The sequence below is a fragment of the Callorhinus ursinus genome, unplaced genomic scaffold (assembly GCF_003265705.2).
Source record: "Callorhinus ursinus isolate GAN/ISIS: 27379988/994484 unplaced genomic scaffold, GSC_fseal_2.0 scaffold11, whole genome shotgun sequence".
NCBI lineage: Eukaryota > Metazoa > Chordata > Mammalia > Carnivora > Otariidae > Callorhinus > Callorhinus ursinus.
In genome coordinates this window covers 49,849,641-49,873,459 of record NW_027397073.1, presented here as the reverse complement: position 1 = coordinate 49,873,459, position 23,819 = coordinate 49,849,641, and the positions used below count along the sequence as shown (strand labels likewise).

Below are 23,819 nucleotides of genomic sequence, written 5' to 3'. Positions count from 1 at the left end.
CTAGATTAGAAGGATGGGGTGGTAGAGGATCTCCCATAGATTGTAGGGCCTCTCCCGATTTGGTTGTTCACTGAGATTTCATTATTCACATAGGCCTGGAATTAGACGTTCAAATCAACATTGGCCACCACACAGCCCTACCTTCCCTTTCGCTCTGGTGCAGATTCTCTGCTAGCCTGTGTTGGTAATGAATTGAATAAGAAAATATCTTTGTGTTGTTTACTATCAAATCAGCCCAGTATAGATGTTGTCTGGTGTGGTACACATTGATCTAACAATAGTTTAACTGCTTTGAAATCTGCATCCTTACTAGTGGGGAAACTAAATGCTTTCATTAAGAAAACACAAACACACAAAGCACATGGTTAACTAACAGCGTCTTGATGTGAGCAAATTTTTAGTCTCAAATTCTATGGCTTCACAATCTCAGAGGGATTTTCCTTCTTACTGTTAAGGAAAAATCACTCCCCACTGCATTTTAAAGAATTAAAAGTCACACGTGTGTGTTAAGAATATTCACTTTGGCCTGTTAAAAAAATTATGATTGTCCCCCAAAAGGGGGCTTTTATGACCTTTTACATTTTTAAAATAAAGCCTTCCATCTGGTTAAAAAATATCTTTAAGAAAATTCCTTTACTGTGTTTGTGTTTCCTAGTAAATGTTATATTCATTCCTTAGAAAATTTGCTTGGGGGCAAGTTCATTTTGGCCTGATGTAATTTAATCCAAAGGGAGAAAAACATTAAGTTAATGAAATCTTAATGGAAAGCCATTATATTTATATATAGTTTAATGTCTTAATTACTATTCTCCCAAATTATATTGGCTTATAATTTTTAATTTAAGTCTGAAAAAAAGATAGTTTTTAGTTACCTAATTAAATGCAATGCTGATTCACTTGGGGAATAATACTTTATTTAAAGTAATTTCTTTTAAATGAGCTCCGACAGACATGTGTCTCTATATATCAATTGGATATAATTTCTAATCAATCACTTTTTTAGCCATAATAACAGATTGCTGAGCAATTATGGCATGTGTTCTGACCATTTGGTCAATTACCCACTGAGTAGCTTGAAGATCTGATTTCTGTATTCTCTGAAAATGAGAGATACCACAGAATCATATGAAAATCAACCTTTTTTTGCCATCATTTAACTTGATCTGGAGAGATATAAAAAGTATAAATTTGTATTGCTTAGGTTTTTTATAATTTTATTTTTGAAATTCAAGACAAGATTTCTAATAATTTTTTAAAGTTTCCTGGTGTAAAGTTTGCAACCCACATATCCGGTAAGGGACTAAGATCCAAAATACACAAGGAACTCATCCAACTCAATAGCAAAAAAACAACGCAATTAAAAATATTTTTCTCCCATTCCATAGTTTCCTTTTCATTTTGTTGATGATTTCCTTTGCTGTGCAGAAGCTTTTTAGTTTGATGTAGTTCCACTTACTCATTTTTACTTTTCTTGCCTTTGCTTTTGGTGTCAAATCCAAAAAAATCATTGCTAAGACCAATGTCAATGAGTTTACACCCTAAGTTTTCTTCTAGGGGTCTTATGGTTTCAGGTCTTATGTTGAAGTCTTTAATCCAATTTGAGTATATGTTTACAAATGGTATAAGATAGGGGTTCGGTTTCATTCTTTTGCATGTGACTATCCAGGTTTTCCCAATGCCATTTATTGAAGACGCTATTCTTTTCCATTTGTGTATGGAAGGAGCCAAGAGGCTCCTTTATCATAAATTGACCATATAATCGTGGGTCTATTTCTAGGCTCTTCATTGAGTTACACTGATCAGTGTGGCTGTTTTTATGCCAATACCATACAATTTTGATTACTATGGCTTCATAACATAGTGTGAAATCAAGGAGCATGATGCTTCCAGCTTTGTTCTTTCTCAAGATTGCTTTGGCCATTCAGGGTCTTTTGTGGTTCCATACAGATTTTAGTATTGCTTGCTCTGTTTCTGTGAAAATGCCATTGGAACTTTGATGGGGATTGCATTGACTCTGTAGATTGCTTTGGGTAGTATGGACATTTTAACATTCTTTCAATCTATGAACACAGAATATCTTTCCATTTATTGGTGTTATCTTCAGTTTTTCATTAATGTCTTATAATTTTCAGTATTCAGCTCTTTCACTTCCTTGGTTAGATTTATTCCTAGGTTGTTTTATTCTTTTTGATGCAGTTTTAAGTGGGATTGTTTTCTTAATTTTTTTTTCCTGATAGTTCATTGTTAATGCATAGAAATGAAGTGATCTTTTTATATTGATTTTGTATCCTGCAACTTCTAAATCTGTTGATTAGTTCTAACCATTTTTTGGTGTAGTCTTTAGGGTTTCCTATATATGGTATCATTGCATCTGCAAAAAGAGACAATTTTACTTCTCTTTACAATTTGGTTGTGTTTTTGAAAGGTTCTTTTAGTTTCATCTGTCTCCTCATCACTCTGTCTCATCTTAAATTGAACATAAACTCTACAGGAGCAAAGACTTTCTCTGTTTTAATCCAGCACATAGAACAAGACATAACCTGTGGCAGACATTTAGTCAATATTTATTGGGGAAATGTCATTAAGTAGGACCTCCATGAGGGGAAATAACAGTTTGTATAGAATTGTCCATTTTTTAAAAAAGATTTTATTTATTTATTCATGAGAGACAGAAAGAGGGAGGCAGAGGCAGAGGGAGAAGCAGACTCCCCACAGAGCAGGGAGCCTGATGTGGGACTCGATCCCAGGACCCTGGGATCATGACCTGAGCCGAAGGCAGACACTTAACTGACTGAGCCACCCAGGTGCCCAGAATTGTGCATTTTTAAAAGATGACAATTTAACACCAATGACAGCTTTGAAGGGGGTAAAGAATGCCTCCCCAAAGACAGAGAGGAGAGTGGAATCCAGGGAGGACGTCCCACCTGCCCATGAATGTGGTGGGATGGGCTTGGCCTCTCCTTCATTTGGGATAATGCCAAGGATATGATAGATGCCCAATAAATGTTTGTTGCATTAATTTAACTAGTTAATGGACTTATCGTCAATTATGTTCAGTGTACATTTGAGGGTTGGTTATGAGCTGTGCCAATCACTGGGCAGATTAAAGGTGAATAAGAAAAAGTCTTTTTCCTCTAGAGGTTAGTGGTTACATAGATAAGCCTCAGTCTTTTTAGTCCAGACATAGAATTTCACTTTTCTCCCAAGAGCACTGCATCCCTGAGTCACTCCCCAGGGATCTTCTGAAGAAGGTTTTAAAGGGCTCAGACTGTGGGGATCACCCAAGGACAGCTCTGTCCCCAGGGGCAAGATGTAGAACTCTTCCACCTGTGTGTACTGGATGACCTGCAATTCTTGCTGCTTTATCAGTTTTTTTTTAAGATTTATTTATTTATTTATTTTAGAGAGAGAGAGTGAGAAAGAGCATGAGAAGGGAGACGGTCAGAGGGTGAAGCAGACTCCCCATTGAGCAGGGAGCCCGATGTGGGACTCGATCCCGGGACTCCAGGATCATGACCTGAGCCAAAGGCAGTCGCCCAACCAACTGAGCCACCCAGGCACCGCTTTATCAGTTTTTAAATGAGGATTTCCGCCTCCCCTGAGGCCCACATTTAATGACTGAAAGGGCAGGGACCCATATATGTTGCTCTGTGTACACAGTTTTTGTTAGCATTGTGGGCATAGCTGAATTTGTCCTTCTTACCCGTCTGTCCATCTGATCTTCCTCCCTTTAGACTAACCAGAAAAGTTAAGTGTCTTGTCTAGGATAACACTGTTTTTCAGTAACTGAGCTAGGGCAAGAATACACCTCTTTTAACTATAGGGCCAGTGCTGTATCCAGGATACTCTCTTCCCTCAACTCATGCTGTGTGGGAGACAGATAACATCGAGTACACCCCAAATTGTCTATCAGCAGGGTGTTGATCAACATCTAAAATGAGAGGGCAATGCATGAACTGCAGACTGCCACCCACAACTTCTTCAGAGGACCTCATGTGCCCACCTCTGTCAGGGACCTGGTTGCCCTAATTACTTAGTTCCAGATATTGCAGACCCCAAGGAAAAATCAACAGCGATGGCCTCAGAGAGAAGGGATTCCCTCTCTACGGACTGTGGGACCTTGAGCAAGTTATCAAATCTCTCTAAACCTCTGTCTTCTCATCTAGGAAACAGAGATAATGAGTGCCTGCCTTGTGATGGTTGTGAGAATTAAATGTATATAAAGCCCTTAGTAAGGGCTTCTAGTAAGTGCTCAAGAAATGTTAGCTGTTGTTAAAGGATGATTATTTTAAAAGGGAAAATCATGACTCTCATACAAATGTCAAATGAACATGTGTCAAGGATTTATTTAACTCAATCATTAATGAGAGAATCTGTAATGTTACAATCAGTTCAAAGGAGAATCCAAAGGGCAGATGCATATGTAGGCAATTAGGATTGGGTTAGTTAGATGCAAAATTGGCTTCTTTCACAGAGAGAGGGAAATCAACTGCACTTCCAGTGGACAAATTTCATGTGCATGTCTGTGGGCAAGAATGATTTACATTCCTCTCAGTCATCTACAACTTACAAGTTGTAAAGTAGCCCAAAGACCACAAAACGTGCAAAGACCTCATAGGCTCAGGTAACCTGGAAGACTGCATAGGCAAGGCCTAGTTTTCCACTGATATCACCCATTAATCATTCAGATCCATTTCAAACTTTTTTGCAATTATTTTCTGCACAGTTTTTATTATTGCTAGTTCCTTATTTGCATCCTAGGAATATTTTGAGGACCAGCAAGATAATGGATATGAAAACTTGCCATATAACCTATGGCATATTTTGCAAATAGTAGTTAGAATATGAAAGAGATCGGTGAGACCAACCTGCATTTTCAGTCCCACCTCTGATACTTCCTGTGTAATCTTGAGCAAGCCACATAACACCTCTGTGCCTCTCTATCCTTAGTTGTAAGTTAGTGCATTTAAGACGCACAGCACAAGGTTATTGTGAGAATTAGATGAGGTTCTATGTGGGAAAGTACTTTGGAAAATAAAAAATGCTATGTCAGGATGGGATGTGATTATATCATTGCTCTCAGCTTAAGTTCATTTTTAAGAAGAGACTATAGAATAAAAGATGGAGTGGTGAGTTCTTAAACTCACCAGGTAATTATTACTGCAAGTTGTAAATTACGTGAAGTCTTTAACTCATTAACAGTGACTTATGGCACTACTGTTGATCCAAAAGCACTTCTCCAATATTCACCCACATGTCCTGATGGCTCCAGAGAGAAGTTCATGGTGCCGGGACTGGTAATGTCGATGACCGTGGGGGCCATGTTTCCCTAATTAAACCTGTAAGGATGGTATTTTACTCTCCTCAACCTCTTCCCCCAGTGCTGTCATCCCAGAGTCTCCCCTGGTTATTCTGTAAAAAGAGATTCATTTAACCAGCCTGTAGAGTCTCTCAGGAATTTGCAGGAATTGGGAAGGAAAGTCTTTGACCCAGCACACTCCTTTCCTGGCCCAGTTTTGGGTTTTGTAATTGAGAAGGGATAAGGAAGGTTTGGAGTGAGTCCAGGACCTGACACTGAAAGCATTGAGAGGAGGTGAGTGAGACCTGGGTGGGAGGGGCCAGGATTGCTTAGCCTGGAAAGGAGCAGGTCATGGCATGACTCTTAAGTATGTACAGATACCAGGCTTTCCACCACGCCTGGTGCAGAAGAGAGTAACTTCAGTGACAGCTCAAGGGTTTGGGTTATGGAGACTGAAGAGCTGTCTGCCTAAGCTCGTGAATGCTGTGGACACATTTATGAAGGTTCTACTAAGTTCTTCTCTAGAGATTTTGAAGAACAAGAATGGGTCTCTCTTAGTCTGAAATATTACAGATCATGTCCTCCCAGAGGCAGAGGCTTGATTCAGATCTGAAGAAGGGAAAAACTGAGAAGGACACCACACCTGATCCTACCTTGTTTATTATGACTAACAGAGCCAGGTGAAGATGGGAGAGAGATTGAGTAACTGAGTAGGCCTCCCTGCTTACCTGCCCTTCCCTGTGCCCTGTGAGGGGACCCCAGCATTTGTGACAGTATTTCTCATACTTACTTCCTCTCCTTAGACTGAGCTCCTCAAAGCCAGAGCCCTGGTTTTCATCCTTGTGTCCCCAGCCGCTGACACAAGACCTGACACGTAGTAGGGCTCTGCAAATATTTGTCGGACGAGTGCATTGATGGATGACTCCTTTGACAGGCTGAGGTCAAGTCAGCAGAAAACTTAATGGCAGAGACACTGACAGAAACCCCATTTAAAAGCCAGTTGAGCAGTCCAGTCTTGGGGCTCAAGTGCTATTGAACTGTTCACCATAAAATAGTAAGGGAAGCCTGAGTCCAAATTTCAGTATTCGTAGTGAGACTATTTTCAGCTTTCTCAGAGACGGCATCTGTAAATAATCAGGCAGAAGCCTTTTATAAAACAACATAGAAAAACCTCAAAGACTATTCTAAGGCTGCAACATTTAAACAAGATTTTTAACCCGTGGGGACGCCAAGATCAACACGGAGCTTCCTGCACATAAAAGCCTGGAATTTCATAGCAGTGTGGGGGCAAAAGCTATGATCGCATTTCCCCCTTTCTAAATTATATACTGCTTCGTGTTAATGTGAGCGGAGGGCCGGGACAGAGACGGGCCTGTGGGTTACGTAAGTCCCACTGCACCCTCCATCCCCCCTGTAATACAGCTGCCATGGTTACAGTGGTTGGGGGGCAGTCCGCAGGCTGGCTGGACTGAGAAGGCAAAAGGTCACTGGCAGGTCATGCCATGATTTAAGTACTTGATGTAATTTATAACTGGGCTTTCACTCTACATAGAAAAATGATCAGGGACATTTGTTGTGTAATTTTTTCTCTCACTAGAAGATGTTGTTCTTAAAACTTAAGTTTAGTGGCAGCTATAAAAGTCCATCTGTAGCACATTCCAAAATCACTTTCTTTTCCTTCCCAACTGGAAAGAGGAGCAAGAAATCAAATGAACTCTTTGGCCCTCTCAACCTGCATCATTGTCTCCTGGGGTGGAGAGATGGGTCTCTAGGTCACTTCTTTCCCAGTCCCTGAATCAAGGACTACATCAGCACATTCTGAGTGGGCCAACCTCAATTATAAACAAGGAAAAAACGGAGTACTCCTAAACTATCCTTACTATCAGGCCAGCCCTATGCATGTGTGACCAGTATAATATGAAATCTGCCCAAAGTTTCTCCAGTTACCTGAAATGTTACTTCTTAAGGCTCTTCTGGGGAGACATGCACTCCAAACAGTTGCCGTGTCTTGTTACCTGGGAAGGCTAATATTTGAACAACTATCATTATAATACCTGGCAGTTGGTACAATTAAATAACAACTATTTATAACCAAAAGGAGGATTTTTGAGGTTATTTTCTCAAAAAATAAGAACTTTATTTGGAAAAACAGTACATATGTTCATTTTAATTCTGTGTATTCTGGACTTGAGGAAAAGGCTACATCTTCATTTTTGTACTAGTTGGCACAGTGTTTGGAAGATGGTCTAGGCACAATAAATATTTTTTGAATCAATGAGTGAGAAGAATATTTACAGAGCAAAAGCCTCTGGGCTTGTTGGCTATGAGTCCAGTGGTGTCTTCTTTCTGCAAACTCTGAGAAATTTGTATAAACAAAAAGATCAGAGTGGGAATTTAAAAAGAACATTATCATTTTTAATAATATATACTTTTTAAGCTCATGAATACCATATCTAAAATTGTGCATGAACACACGTATACCCCAATACTTGCATGGGTACATGCTTAGCATGTGATGCATAGACTGTGTATGCATATGTATGTACGTATCTATGGATTTTTTTGAAGATATGGAAAATATAGTTAACAGTAGTTATCTCTAAAGAGGGAGTAAATTCGAGAAAGATAAAGGGCGTTTTCACATTTTACCGTATATATTTCTCATTTTTTGGATTCTTATAATGAGTATGCATTTGTATATCTGCATTCTTAACACATGGTCTGGCACTTAGCAAACATTAAGTCAGTGTTAAACACACACATAAGTGAATCAGCGAGTCGAGTGGTATGAAAGTTATACTCAAACATTTGACTTTGAGAGAGTTAGGGAGTGGAATGATGATAAATTGAATTGAAGACTTAGGAGAAAGGACATCACCAGGGTCTATCACAGGAGGACGCCGTCAGAAATAAAGGAATAGTTTTGGGTTGCCGTTGATAAATATATTTTCCAATTTTAAAAACAAAATGGCCCCAAATTAGCTACTCGCTGTTAGCAAACAGCATAGTATTTTGTAGAGTAACATAGTATCACACCTAATCGTAGGTGTTCCTATGGATTTATCTGCTGCCTGCACAAAGGCCAATGGCCTGGCAAGAAAACCCTGGTGACCTGATAACCTGAAGGGCTGGACAGGCCTGATGGTCTGAAAAGCCTTTATACTCACAGCCATGTGAGTATACAAACCACACAACAGCTGGTTTTCTGGATCAACAAAAGAACTAACGAGACCATACGGGGAAAAGAGACAATAATCCAGTGGCTCAGCCACAGTCATTTGGCCTGTCCTGGAGCTTGATGTCTAGAACCGGCATGATGAGTGAGACCTTTTAACCCCAATCCAGCTGGCATGACCCAAATGAATGAAACCCTTTCTTGCCCCCTCATCTTAGGAAGTGAGTTGGTAATATTTAAAAATGCTTGAATGGCAGCTTGGCTTCCATTTGAAGAAGCTGGTTTTGGTTTTGGATCTTTGGAAAGATCCCAATGGCAGGAATGTCTAGATAAGATTACCATCAGTAGTCAGTTGTTGGAATCACTTGAGTATTTTGATCAAGTGAAGAAAGAGCCACTCAACTTCAGTCTGGGTGGCAGAGAGTCCTTTTAAATGTGGCTACCGCACAGACGTTCTGTGCATTACTCATGCTGTGAACTATGTGATTTAAGCCACTGACTTCCTAAATTAAAGGCACGAAAAGGCAGACATATAATTCTTTTAATTACACCTCCAAATTTCTCCTACATTCCTTTGGGTTTGCCTCCTGTTTGTCCATGTTTGCCTCCTGCTTCATCAATCTACTGGCAGAAGATGAACAATGGCGAACATAGAGGATCTGTAAAAAGAATAGAAGACCTCAGTTAATTTGTATACACTATAAAAAAAGGAAAGCACTGTTTTTGGACATTTAGAAGATATGAAATCTGATTTCTGGTGATAGTAGAACAGTCGTGGTAGAACTGAGACATACGTTTATACGCTTTTTTGCCATTTGCTGTCTACTGACGTGGGTTATTTTTTTTTTTAAAGATTTTATTTATTTTTTGACAGAGAGAGACACAGCGAGAGAGGGAACACAAGCAGGGGGAGTGGGAGAGGGAGAAGCAGGCTCCCCACCAAGCAGGGAGCCCGATGCGGGGCTCAATCCCAGGACCCCAGGATCATGACCTGAGCCGAAGGCAGACGCTTAATGACTGAGCCACCCAGGAGCCCTAACGTGGGTTATTAATAAAACATATTTGGCTTATATCACCAGGCAAGAGGGTTCAATTTTATCTTGTATTTCTAGTAAAGTATATCCTTATAACCTTAATATGTAGTTTTCATAACTCAGCAATAGAGACAGGCTTCATTTTCAGAGAAGATAGGCAGCCCTGAACAACTCAAAGCTGTATACACTTTATTTTATTTTATTTTATTTTATTTTATTTTATTTTATTTTAGAGAGCATGATCCGGGATGGGGGTGGGCAGAAGGGAGAGAGAGAGAGAGAGAATCTCAAGTAGGCTCCCCACAGAGTGCAGAGCCCCATGCTGGGTTCGACCTCATGACCCTGAGATCATGACCTGACCCGAAATCAAGAATCAGATGCTCAACCAACTGAGCCACCCAGGTGCCCCGGTGTACACTTTTTTAAAACTATGTAACCATTTAGATATTTCATTTATAGGAACCAATTGAGGTAGGTACTTGGAAAGCTATGTAGCTTTTTTTCTGCTAGACGACATGAGAAACTGAACTTCAGAGTTATGCAGCTAAGTTTCTGTTCTGTCTCTCAGCTGTTCTCCTTTGTAAGGAAGGTGGCATGACGTACCGTCTCTTACTGTTATGGTTCCTGGGGTGGTTTTCGAACTATAATGGGAGCTGTGCTGACCCATCTGCATTCCCAGACCAGGTCTCACTGACTGGTCAGAAGGTTGTAGGTCTTGGTTCAGAGAAAAACTTCTCTGTAATTCGATGATCATTAAACTAGGGTAACCTCACCCGTCCCAAATTCCCCCCAGGTACACTTGACCTCAACCAAGTCTTTGAACACGTAACCCTTTGATGATGTTCTAAGAATGTCCGTGTTGGTTATGGCATGGGAAAATAAGGCCACAGCCTTTATTTGGGTGTCTGAGGGAAAGGAAAGACAGGATAAATAGAATTGGCTCGTTGGAATGGGGTTTAGATGATGGAGATGGTCTCTAGTTGTCTGGTACCTGGCCGTGGGATGGTTACGGCAGGTCTCTAGTTGTCTGGTACCTGGCCGTGGGATGGTTACGGCAGGTCTCTAGTTGTCTGGTACCTGGCCGTGGGATGGTTACGGCACGTCTCTAGTTGTCTGGTACCTGGCCGTGGGATGGTTACGGCACGTCTCTAGTTGTCTGGTACCTGGCTGTGGGATGGTTATGGCAGAGGGTTATTGTGTCCTGGGTGAAGGGGAGATTGAGGCGGTCTGGCTCTGGATTTGGGTTGGTTTGCATATCAAAGGCATGCTCCCAGCTGGGCCCTTTGCTATCTCCAAGAATTGACTGGCCCCAGGAGGGACAGTCTCTCTTCAACTAGAAAGGGTTTTTGAAATGTCAAAACATCATAATGTATAAAAAATAAAAAATATATACAATACAAATGAGTTTAGCGTATTTGTCTGAATCTTTCTTAGTTACCTTTTGTGGAGTTCCACGATTATTTGCCAAATATGTTCTAAAGTGATTTGCCTGTAGGGGTCTACATGATTTTGAATGAATGGTACAGTATTATACAGTCCTAACCTCCTGTCCGATATAAAGTTTAACCTCGACCTTGGTGGGCAATCCAGAACCCTCTTCCCGTCACCCAAAAACTTTTTGAGGGCTTTTATTGGACTTTCAGACTTCTTCTTTTTTTTCTTTTGGATTTCTGCAGAAGAGATTTAGCCTATATAGATTTTGTTGTTTTACAAAACTTAATGAGGCTTTTCCCTTTTCAGTGTACTTGGAAATACTGAGGAATCATTCCAGTTTGCCATAATTTCTCAGACTTTCACTGGCAGCTAGCCATAGGAAAATGTTTTCCTGTCCTAGGACTGAAGCAACTGTGGGGCTGAAATTTCATTTTAGTGACACACACACTCATAAATTACCATCAAGTATTTTATCATTTCGTGTTTGGATGATTTTCCAGTTATAATTTGCTGTGAAACAAACCACTCCAAAACCTAGTGGCATAAAGCAATTTATTATTCTTATATCTCTGATCTGTGGGTCCAGGATTCAGTACAGCTTGCCTCTGCAGCACCATCCTCAGATTTCAGCAGGGATGACAGGAATGGCTGGCAACTCCAAGACTTGGGGCACCCAGGCAGCTGTCTCTCTTCATATGGTCTCTCCCAAGTGGCTAGCGTGAGCTTCCTCACAGAACGGCAGCCTCAGGATAGCCTTCCTACATGGTAGTGCAGGGCTCTAAGAACAAGTCTTCAGGAGTCAGAAAGTGTGAGTCTAAGGCTTAGCCTGGAAATTGCCATGGTACGGCCTTCTTTTTGCCATATTGGTTAAGTTGGTTAATTTTTCACAGGGATACCCACACCCAACCCTGCAGATTCCAGCAGAGAGGACAGAGACTTCACCTGTCAGTTGGAGGAGTAGTAAGCAATCTGTGGTTATCTTTAGTCTACCACGTGGCATTTTGTATATCTACAAAAAGGAGATTATTTTTAATCTCCCTCTGTACATGCCTTAAAAAGGTAGATATTCAACTGTAGCTCATTTCAGAGTTCTTTCTCTATGAAGATTGTTGACCTTTTGATGGAAAAAATTTTGACTTCAAACTCAAATTATGATTTGGTAATCTCCTAAGATACATGAAGATATATGCAATGTGTATTAGGATATATTATATCTTTGCACTTGGTGGATATTTTCCAGAGAATTTTAAGATATGTAATCTGATCCCTGTATCTGTCCTTGGGTATTATTATCTTCATTCTGTAGGTGAGGAAGCAGAAGCTCTGAATGGCTACATGTCCGACATCCCATGGCGTCATGGTGGCAGAGGAAGGACCAGAATTAGGTTAGCTGTATACGTTTCACTGATGGCTTCTTTGAATTCCTTAATATAGGTAGAAGTAAGCCAAAGGCTATAATAAGGACTTTTAATAAATTTCATTATTTTGGATGTTAATTTCCTGAAATGAAGAAAAGATCTTTTGCTTCAGGCAAATACTTGTTGTTTGCACAGCTCTTACACTTACACAGTATTTTCACACTTCCAGTCTTCTTTATTCCATATGCTGATCTCATGAAAGGTATTGTTAATAGCACCATTTTTCAGATGAGGAAACAGAAGTACAGAGAGGTTAAGTAAACTGCTTATGGGTCACATGGCTGATGGGTAGAGCTGGTACTCAAGCCCAGAACTTTAAATTCTGAATCCTGTCATTTCTGCTTCTTGGATCCTCACTCCCCCACACCCATACACCATGGGAGGCTTAGGACAGTATACAAACGGCTTAATTGTAAAGAGCAGGACCAGCCTCTTCAGGGACAAAAATGGAGGCCCCAGAGGACTGAATAATCCACAGCGGTTAGAGAAAGGCACCAAGATCGGGGGCAGCGCCAGCATCATTAAAGGAAATGGGGAACACTCTAATTGCAGGCAGTTTCGACTTTGACTGTTTCCAGGAAGAGCTAATACTGTTATGATTTCTCCTGATGCATGTGAAATCAGTTGCTATAGTAATGACCAGTGTTTCTTGGAATTTGCTGACAGCAACAGGCCTTAGGAGTGAAATTTCTCTGTTAATCATGCTTCTGATGCTGATAATAATGAACTTGGCTCCACCATCTTAGCCCCTCTACCATGTCCATTTCCCACCATGATCTACTGGCCAGAAGGAAGGGCAAGACAAGTCTCTGCTCACATCAGTTAGACAGACATGTTGTCAATGGCCTTGGAAACATGGTTCAGCTGTGGCCATGTTCTAGGGTAGGGGAGGCAGAAGACACGGGGGAGTTTGGAACCCAGGTTCAAACATATGTTGGTGAATATTTGGGTGGATCCAATATGGTCCCTACATCTATAGTTGTCGTAGAGACTAGGAAATAAATTATTTCATTATTTGATCAGCTGAAACAACATTAATTAACACTTCCATTTTTCCATTTAGGTGTAAGCAATATTTCTAACTGTTGGCTGTACCTACAGGACACATTTTCTAGTTCCACATTCCTTCCCTACTGCTACAGTGACTCTTTCTCTCAAGCTTCTACTTGCATTGGGATCTTTACAGTAGCTAGTCCTTCTTCCCAGTGATCTTGGTATGACTAGCTTCTTGTCATTCAGACCTCAGCTTAATAATAACCTCCTGACTCCTTTTTAAGTTATTATTATTGGGGCACCTGGGTGGCTCAGTCGGTTAGGCATCTGCTTTCGGCTCAGGTCATGATCCCAGGGTCCTGGGATCAAGCCCCACATAGGGTTCCCTGCTCAGCAGGGAGTCTGCTTCTCATTCTCCCTCTGCCTCTCCCCTTGCTCAGGCTCTCTCTCAAATAAATAAATAAAATCTTTAAAAAATAAATTATTATTTCAGGGTTTTTTAAAAAAGTGTAATTGACATATGACATTATATTAGTTACAGATGTACAACTTAATGATTTGATATTTTTATACATTGGGAAATGATCACCACAAATGAAGTAGTTTACATCCATCACCTTATGCAGTTACATTTTTTCTTGTGATGAGAACTTTTAAGATTTACTCTCTTAGCAACTTTCAAATATGTGATACAGTAGTGTTAACTATAGTCACTGTGCTGTACATTACATGCCCATGATGTATTTATTTTATAACTAGAATTTTGTACCTTTTGACACATTTGACCCATTTCTCCCACCTCCACTCCCTGCCTCTGACAATTACCAGTCTATTCTTTGATTCTGTGAGCTTGATTTTTTTTTGTTTTTTGTTTTTTTAGCTTCCATAAGTAAGTGAGATCATATGGTATTTATCTTTCTCTGACTTATTATACTTAGCATAATGCCCTCAAGGTCCATCCATGTTGTTGCAAATGACAAGGTTTCATTCTTTTTTATAGCTGAAGAATAATGTATGCGTGTGTGTATGCATGCACACACACTACCCAGAAATAGAATTGCTGGATCATATGGTAATTCTACTTTTAATTTTTTGAGGAACCTCCATACTGTTTTCCATAGTGGCTGCACCAGTTTACATTCCCAACAACAGTGTATAAGGGTCCCTTTTCTCCACACCCTCGTCAACACTTGTTATTTCTTGTCTTTCTGATAATAGCCATTTTAATAGGTGTGAGGTGTTTTATCTTATTGCAGTTTTGATTTGTACTTTCTTCATGATATCTGCTGGCCATCTGTGTATCTTCTTTGGGAAAATATATAGATTCTTTGCCTATTTTTAAATCAGATTTTTTGTGGGGTTTTTTTTGTTATTGAGTTATAGGAGTTCTTTATATATTTTAACCCCTTATCAAACATATGATTTACAAATACTTTCTCCCATTCCATAGGTTGCTTTTTTATTTTATTGATGGTTTCCTTCACTGTGCAAAGGCTTTTAGTTTGATGTAGTCCTACTTGTTTACTTTGGTTTTGGTGCCAGATTAAAAAAATCATGACCTATGTCAAGGACCTTATACCTATGTTTTCTTCTAGGATTTTATGGTGTCAGATCTTACATTCAAGTTTTTTTTTTTAAGATTATTTATTTATTTGAGAGAGAGAGAATGAGAGATAGAGAGCACGAGAGGGAAGAGGGTCAGAGGGAGAAGCAGACTCCCCGCTGAGCAGGGAGCCTGATGTGGGACTTGATCCCGGGACTCCACGACCTGAGCCGAAGGCAGTCACTTAACCAACTGAGCCACCCAGGCGCCCTTACATTCAAGTTTTTAAACTATTTTGAGTTAATTTTTATGTATGATGTCAGATACTGGTCCAGTTTCATTCTTTTGCCTATGGCTGTTCAGTTTGCCCAATCATCATCCCAATTATTTATTGAAGAGACTGTCCATTTCCAATTGTATATTCTTGGTTCCTTTGTCATAACTGACCACATGTGCAGGTTTATTTCTGGTCTCTCTGTTCTAGTGTATTGATCTTTGTGTCTGTTTTATGTCAGTACCATACTGTTTTGATTACTGTGGCTTCATAATATAGTTTGAAATCAGGGAGCATGATGCTTCCAGCTTTGTTGTTCTTTCTCAAGATTGCTTTGGCTATTTGGGTCTTTTGTGGATCCACACAAATTTTAGTATTGTTTGTTCTATTTCTGTGAAAAGTACCATTGGAATTTTGATGGGAGATTGCACTGACTGTAGATTGCTTTGGGTAGGATGGACTAAAATGTATGTATGTATGTATGTATTTATTTATTTATTTATAGTATGGACATTTTAACAATATTCTTTGGATCCATGAACATAGAATATTTTTCTATTTATGTCCATTAATTTCTTTCATTAATGTCTTACAATTTTTGGTGTACAACTCTTTTATCTCCTTGGTTAAATTTATTCCTAAATATTTTATTCATTTTGATGCCATTATAAATGGGATCATTTTCTTAATTTTTTTCTAATAGTTTATTATTACTGTACAGAAATGGAACAGATTTTTTTATATTGGCTTTGTATCCTGCAACTTTATTGAATTTATTCATTAGTTCTAACACTTTTTTGGTGGAGTTTTTAGTGTCTTCTATATATAATATCATGTCATCTGCAAATAATGACAGCTTTCTTCTTCCTTTCCAATTTAGGTGCCTTTTATTTCCTCTTCTTGCCTAATTGCCCTGGCTTGGATACATTGAATAAATTGGTCAGAGTGGACATCCTTGTCTTATTCCTGATCTTAGAGGAAAAGCTTTCAGCATTTTACCATTGAGTATAATGTTAGCTGTGGGCTTGTCATATGTAGCCTTTATTATACTGAGGTACGCTCCCTCTATCCTTACTGTTGAGTTTTTTATTGTTGAATTTTGTCAAATGCTTTTCTGCATCTATTGAGATGATCATAGGATTTTTATCCTTCATTTTATTATTTGGTGTATCACAGTGATTGATTTTTGTGGATGTTGAACCATCCATCGTGCGTCCCTGGAATAAATCTTACTTAATCATGGTGTATGATCCTTTTGATATATTGTTGAATTCAGTTTGCTAATATTTTACTGAAGATTTTTACATTTATGTTCACTAGGGATATTGATGTGTAATTTTTGTGTGTGTGTGTGTGTACCCTACTTGTCTGGTTTTGGTATCAGGGTAATGCTGGCCTTATAAAATAAATTTGGAAGTATTCTCTCCTCCTCTATTTTTTGGAAGAGTTGAAGGCTTGATGTTAATTCTTCTTTGGATGTTTGGTAGAATTCAATAGTGAAGCTTTCTGGTCCTGGACTTTTTTCATTGGGATGATTTTGATTACTGACTCAATTTCCTTACTAGTATTCAATCTGTTCAGATTTTCTGTTTCTTCATGGCAAGTTGTATGTTTCTAGGAATTTAGTCATTTCTTCTAGATTGTCAGATTTGTTGGTATATAATCATTCATAGTAGTCTCTTACAATCCTCTGTATTACTGTGGTAGCAGTTGTAATGTCTTCTTCATTTCTGATTTCACTTATTTGAGTCCTCTCTCTTTTTTTCTTGGTGAGTCTAGCTAAAGTTTTGTCAATTTTATCTTCTTGAAGAACCAGCTCTTAGTTTCATTGGTCTTTTCTATTATCTTTAAGTCTCTATTTCTATTTATTTATGCTCTGATCTTTGTTATTTCCTTTATTCTACCAACTTTGTACTTTGTTTTTCTTTATCTAGTTCCTTGAGATATAAAGCTAGGTTGTTTGAGATTTTACTTGTTTTTTGAGGTAGCATTCATTGCTATGAATATCCCTCTTAGAACTGCTTTTACTGTATCTCATAAATTTTGGTATGTTGTATTTCCATTTTTATTTGTCTCAAGGTATTTTTTTAAATTTTTTCTTCAGCCCATTGGTTGTCCAGTAGCACATTGTTTAATCTTCACGTATTTGTGAATTTTCCATTTTTTTGTAATTAATTTCTAATTTCATGCCATTGTGGTCAGAAAAGATGCTTAATATTATTTCAGTTCTTCTTAAATTTATTAACACTTGCTTTATGGCCTAAGATATGATCTGTCCTGGTGGGTGTTCCATGTGCACTTGAGAAGAGCGTGTGTTCTATTGCTTTCAGAGGGAATGTTTTGTGTATATCTGTTAAGTCCTTCTGGTCTAACATGTTATTAAGAATGATGTTTCCTTAAACTGAGGGTTGCTGGAGTGGTGGGGGGGGTGGGAGGGATGGGGTGGCTGGGTGATAGACATTGGGGAGGGCATGTGCTATGGTGAGCGCTGTGAATTGTGCAAGACTGTTGAATCACAGATCTGTACCTCTGAAACAAATAATGCAATGTATGTTAAGAAAAAAAAAAGAAGAAGACAGCTGGAGGGGAAGAATGAAGGGGAGTAAATCGGAGGTGGAGACGGACCATGAGAGACTATGGACTCTGAAAAACAAACTGAGGGTTCTAGAGGGGAGGGGGGTGGGGGGGATGGGTTAGCCTGGTGATGGGTATTAAAGAGGGCATGTTCTGCATGGAGCACTGGGTGTTATGCACAAACAATGAATCATGGAACACTACATCAAAAACTAATGATGTAATGTATGGTGATTAACATAACAATAAAAAATTTAAAGATTTAAAAAAAAAAGAATGATGTTTCCTTATTTTCTGTCTAGATGACCTGTTCACCTCCTGACTTCTGAAGGACCCAATCTAAAAGTGGTCCCTTTGAGTCTCTGTGTAGTACTCTTTGATATTTTCATGTTACTTTATTTGTTTATTGTGCATCTCTTCCCCACCCCCATACTCCATATCAGAGGCAAGTTCATGGAGAAGGGTCCTTGTCTGTTGGTCACCACTATAACCCTTCAAACAGTGACTGGCCCAGGTGCTCAACAAATATATGTAAAAGTAATGAACTATTCTTAGTTACTGCAGTTCTTTAAACTGGGCATGCTTTCCTACACATCCATGACTTTGCACATGCTGGAACCTCTACCTGGAAAATCCTTTTCCTCCATTCTTTTTCTATAATTCCTCAATTAATTTACCAAACTTTATCTTGTGCTGTTCAGAATGTAGGGCAGGATGAGTTTTCTAACTTTAGTTTTATTATTATTATTTATTATTATTATTATTATTTAAAAAACTTTTAAGAGACCTATTACTCTGATTGGTAGATCAGAAGATCTACCCTCTGACTAAGGACTTCAGTCTTCTCTAGAACTGGTATTTCCCCAGGACACATTCAAGAAAAGTATGCACAGCAGGGCATGGAAGAGTCTCAAAGCCTCATCATGTGGATGGAAATTTGCAGTTATCTCCCTGCTCCTAACAGAAGAGATTCCCTACCAGAGAGGAGGCACAGAAGCCACTTTAAATGACTTGTGAAATTCTTGTAGGATATAGTAACAAGATACTTAAGTGAAATGTTGGGAGAGCAGTTAGAGAAAGACTGTAACTCAAAGATACTATGACAGTGACTCTCTCATTACATCTCTTTTCAACCTCTGACCTTACTCGTCTTTCTTTTCTTCTTTCGCTCCACATCAGATAATCTCATGAAACCCAGTTCTGTTTAATGTTTGAATCACCTACAATAACCAGTATATGATGAGTACTTCCCTAGATGTTCCTGGCTTGTCTTTGTTATTTTCAGTTTGCTTTTGCTTTTCAATGAAACAATTCTCAAACTAATTTTTTGTGGGTCAATACATGTAACATGTTAGTTTTGAAACTTGGTCTGTTGGACCTTTTGGTTTTTTTAAGAAAAAAAAAAGGAACTGGAGAATCTAGAAAGAGTTTTAAAAAGTCATCTCTCCACCCTACAAATCTTTTACCCACATCTACTAGCATGATGATAACTCATTTGAGGACAGTGAAAATCAGTAGCCTGACCAGGAACTAGTGCTGTTGATTATCATTTCTTATTTATTTTTCTTCAGTCCAACTTATTTTAAGCCTAACATATTCAACAGCAGAATATTGAGTAGTTGAAGAAAGACAGATGTGAATTACAGTGTAATTAGGTTCATATGTCACTGTGACAGACAATTGAATAAGCCTCCATGTTACCGCACATTTATCCAGAAAAGCTCTGCTAATTATTCCATTTCCCTGGGCCTCCATTTCTTATCTTCAGATTGAGAAGTCATACTAGTTGATAATTAAAAGCTCTTCTCTCTTTAAGGGTCAGCGTTTGCATGAGAGTTTTTTTGCTTGTTGTGTTTTGCTTTTGCTTACCTTCTTTACCAGTTTGCAAGTCACCTCTGGAGCATTAAATTTTTTAATTAAATTTTGCTTTGAAATCATTGTAAGTTCTTCCACAGTTGTAAGAAATAATACAGAGTAATCCTGTATATCCTTTACCCAGTTTCTCCCAACGGTACCATCTTGCAGAACTATAGGACAATATCACAACCAGGATATTGGCATTGGTAGAGTCAAGATACAGAAAATGTCCATTGTCACAAGGTTCTGGATGTTTCCCTTATACAGATAGCTTTACTAACTTCCCTCCCTTCTACCTTCTCAGCCCCTGGCAACCAGTAATCAGTTGTCCATTTCTGTAGTTTTGTCATTTCAAGAAATGTATGAATAGAATTATACAATATACAACCTTTCATGGTTGGCTCTCCCCCGCCACCCCACTGAGCATAATTCTCTGTAGCCTCCGTAAGATTATTGCATGTATCAGTACTTTGTTCCTTTTTATTGGTGAGTAGTATTCCATGGGATTGTCATTAATTCATTGAAGGACATGTGGGTTGTTTCCAGTTTGGGGCTATTATGAAGAAAGCTGCTATAAACATTCATTTACAGATTTCTGTATGAACATATTTTTCTGGGATAAATGCCAAGGAATACATTTGCTGGATCATATAGTATTTGCATATGTAGTTGTTTAAGAAACTACCAAACTTTTTTTCAGAATGGCCGCACTATTTTACATTCCTCATTTACATTCCATATCCTCACCGGCATTTGGTAGTATCACTATTTTTTATTTTAGCTATTCTGATGGGTGTGTAGTGGTATATCATTGTGGTTTTAATTTATATTACTCTAATGGCTGATGATGTTGGATATCTTTTCATGTGCTTACTTGCCATCTGTCTTATCTTTTTGGCAGAATGTCTCTTTGTCTCTTTTGCCTGTGTTCCAACTGAATTATTTGCTTTTTTGCTTGAGTTTTTGAAAGTTCTTTATATATTCTATACTAATTCTTTGTTTGAATGTATGGTTTGCCTATGCTTTCTCCCTCTCTGTAGCTTGTTTTTTTCCACTCCTTAACAGGAGTTTTTTCAAAGGCAAAGTTTTTAATTTTGGAGAGGTTCAGTTTATCAATTTTTTCTTTTATTTATTATGCTTTTAGTGTCAAGTCTAAGAACTCTTTGCCTAGCTGGAGATCCTAAAGATATTCTTCTGCGTTTTTTTTGTTTGTTGGGTTGGTTTTTTTTGTCTGTGTTTTGTTTATATTTAAGTCTGTGATGCATTCAGGTTTTATATAAGGTATGAGAATTGCCTATGGTTGTCTAATTACTCCGGCACCATTTGTTGAAAATGCTCATTCCTCTGTTGAATGGTTTTTATACCTTTATCAAAAAAATATTGGTCATGTTTGTGTGGATCTGTTTCTGGGTTCTCTATTCTTAATTGCCTATTCACTATAGTCTTGATTACTGTAGTTATATCATGTCTTGAAATAGGGTAAACTGATTCCTCTGACCTGATTATTCTTTTGCAAAATTGTTTTAGCTATTTCAATTCCTCTACTCCTTTTTGGGAGTTTTTAAATTATGAATTCATTTTTCTCAATACATATAGGCCTACTTAAATTATTTCATGTTGGGTGAGTTGTGGTGGTTTGTGGGGTTTTTGAGGAATTTGTTCATTTCATAGAAATTGTCAAATGAATTCATGTAGAATTGTTCTTAATATTCCTTTATTATCCTTTTGATGTCTATAGGGTCCGTAGTGATATCCCTTTTTTTTCTGATCCTGGTACTTCACATATTTTTTTCCTTTGTCAGTCCTACTGAAGGTTTGTCAATTTTATTACCTTTGCAAAGAACCAGCTCTCCGTTTTACTATTTTCTCTACTGTTTTTGCACTTTAATTTTCATTGGTTTCTGCTCTTATCTTTATTATTTCCTTCCTTCTGCATGATTTGGGTTTATTTTGTTTCTTTGTAGGTTCTTGAGCAGGAGCTTAGATTATTGATCTGAGACTTTTCTTCTCTTCTAATGTATGCATTTAGTGCTATATATTTCCCCTCTCAGCACTGATTTAGCTGTGTCCCAGATGTTAATATGTTGTATTTTCATTTTCATCAGTTCAGTGTATTTATTTCCCTGAGATTTCCTTTTTGACCCATGGATTCATTAGCAGGTTGTTATTTAGTGTCAGTGTTTGGAAAGTTTACTGTTATCTTTCTGTTATTGATTTCTAGTTTGATTCCATGGTGATTAGAGTACACACTTGGTATGATTTCAACTCTTTTAAGTTGATGATGTTTGTGTTATATAGCTCAGGCTTTGGTCTGTTTCAGTCGATGTGCTGTGGGCACTTGTAAAGAATGCGTATCCGGCAGTTGTTGGGTGGAGTGTTCTATAAATTATAATTAGATCCTGTTGTTTGTTGATGGCATTGAGATCTTCTACGTCCTGCTGATTCGCTGTTGAAAATCCATTTCAACCAATTTTTAAAAGAATGGTGTTGAATTCCTCAACTATAATTCTAAAGTTGTTTATTTCTCCTTTCGGTTTTATTTTTTGCTTCACCTATTCTGCAGTTCTGGTGTTTGGTGCATATACATTTAGGATTCCTATGTTTTGTTGGAGTGACCTTGTTATCATTTTGTAGTGTCCCTCTCTTCTCTGGTCATGTTATTTCCTTTGAAGTCTACCTTGTCTGATATTAATATAACCACTCCTGCTTTCCTTTGATTAATGTTTACCTGATATATTTTCTTCCATCCTCGTAATTTCAACCTTCCTGTATTGCTGTTTTGAAATGAGTTTTTTGTAGACAACATATACTGGAGTCACATTTTTAAATCTGTTTTGCCATTCTCTTTTAATCGATTTATTTAGACTGTTTGCGCTTAAAGCATTTATTGGTATGTTAGGGCTTAAGTCCACTGTTTTTGATTTGTTTTTTTTTTTTTTTGGTCATTGTTCTGTTTTTTACATCTCTGTTTTCTTTTCTCTCTCTCTCTCTCTCTCTCTCTCTCTCTCTCTCTCTCTCTTTTGCCTTCCTGTGGGTTAGCTGAACATTTTTTTAGAATTCCATTTTGATTTATCCATAGTGTTTTTGAGTGTATCTCTTTGGATAGCTTTCCTATAGAGGTTGCTCTAGGTGCTACATTATGTATCTACATAACTTATCACAGCCTGCTGCTGTTTTCTTTTTACCAATTCAAGTGAAGTGTAGAAACCTTAATTCCTTTTACCTTCCTCCATTTATAATACACTTGTCTTAAATAGTTCATCCACACACGTTTGGAACCAAATCAAGTAGTTTCGTTCATTTTGCTTCATCATCAAACATAATTTAGAAAAGTCCAAAGGAAGAGAAAAGTCTATTGCACTTATCCCTATTTTTGTTTACTGTCTCTTCCTTCTTGACATTCCACCGTGTCTTCTTTTCTGTGTGGAGAATTTTCTTTAGCTATCCTTTCAGAATAGATCTGCTAGTCACAACTTTTCTTGGTTTTTCCTTCCTCTGAGAATGTCTTCATTTCTCCCTTCCTTCCTGGAGTATGTTTTTGCAAGGTACAGGATTGTGTACCTCACAGTTGTTTTCTTTCAGCACTTGAAAAATCTCATTCCCACCACCGTATTCTCTGACAAGAAAGCCACCATTTGAATTTCTTTCCCCCTGTAGGTAAAGTGTTGTTTCTCTCTTCCCACTTTCATAATATTTTCTTTGCCTTTTATTTTCAGAAGTTTAATGATGATGTGTGTTGGCATAGATTTCTTTGCTTTCTCCTGTTTGGGATTCGCTCAGCTTCTGAACTTGTAGGTTTATGTCTGTGGCCAAATTTGAGAAGTTTCCACAGCCATTATTTCTTCACGTACTTTTCCAGCTCCTCCTTCTTTCCCTTTTCCTTCCAGGACTCTGAGGACATGAATGTTAGATTTCCTAACAGGTTCCTGAGGTTAATTTTCTTTTTAATCTATTTTCCCTCTATTCAGATTGGGTAATTTTTACTCTTCTGTCTTCCAATTCCTTGTTTCATTCCTCTGTTCCCTCCATTCTGCTGTGGAGCCCTTCAAATGAGCTTTTTATTTTAGTTATCGTACCTTTTTTTTTGGTTGAAGATTCCATTTTATTCTTCTTTAGGTCATCTGCTTTTTCACTGAAACTTTGTATTTCTTTTCTAAGTTTTTAATTTTTTCATGTTTGAAATTTCATGTTTTTCATGTTTGAAATGTAATTGCTCAT

At 38.2% G+C, this 23,819-nt stretch overlaps 1 protein-coding gene across 1 annotated transcript in view; it reads left to right on the top strand.

Moving 5' to 3' along the window:
• COLEC12 (collectin subfamily member 12) overlaps nt 1-23,819 on the top strand; it is a 187,514-nt gene that overhangs the window by 70,472 nt on the left and 93,223 nt on the right. The gene's annotated exons all lie outside the window — the stretch shown is intronic.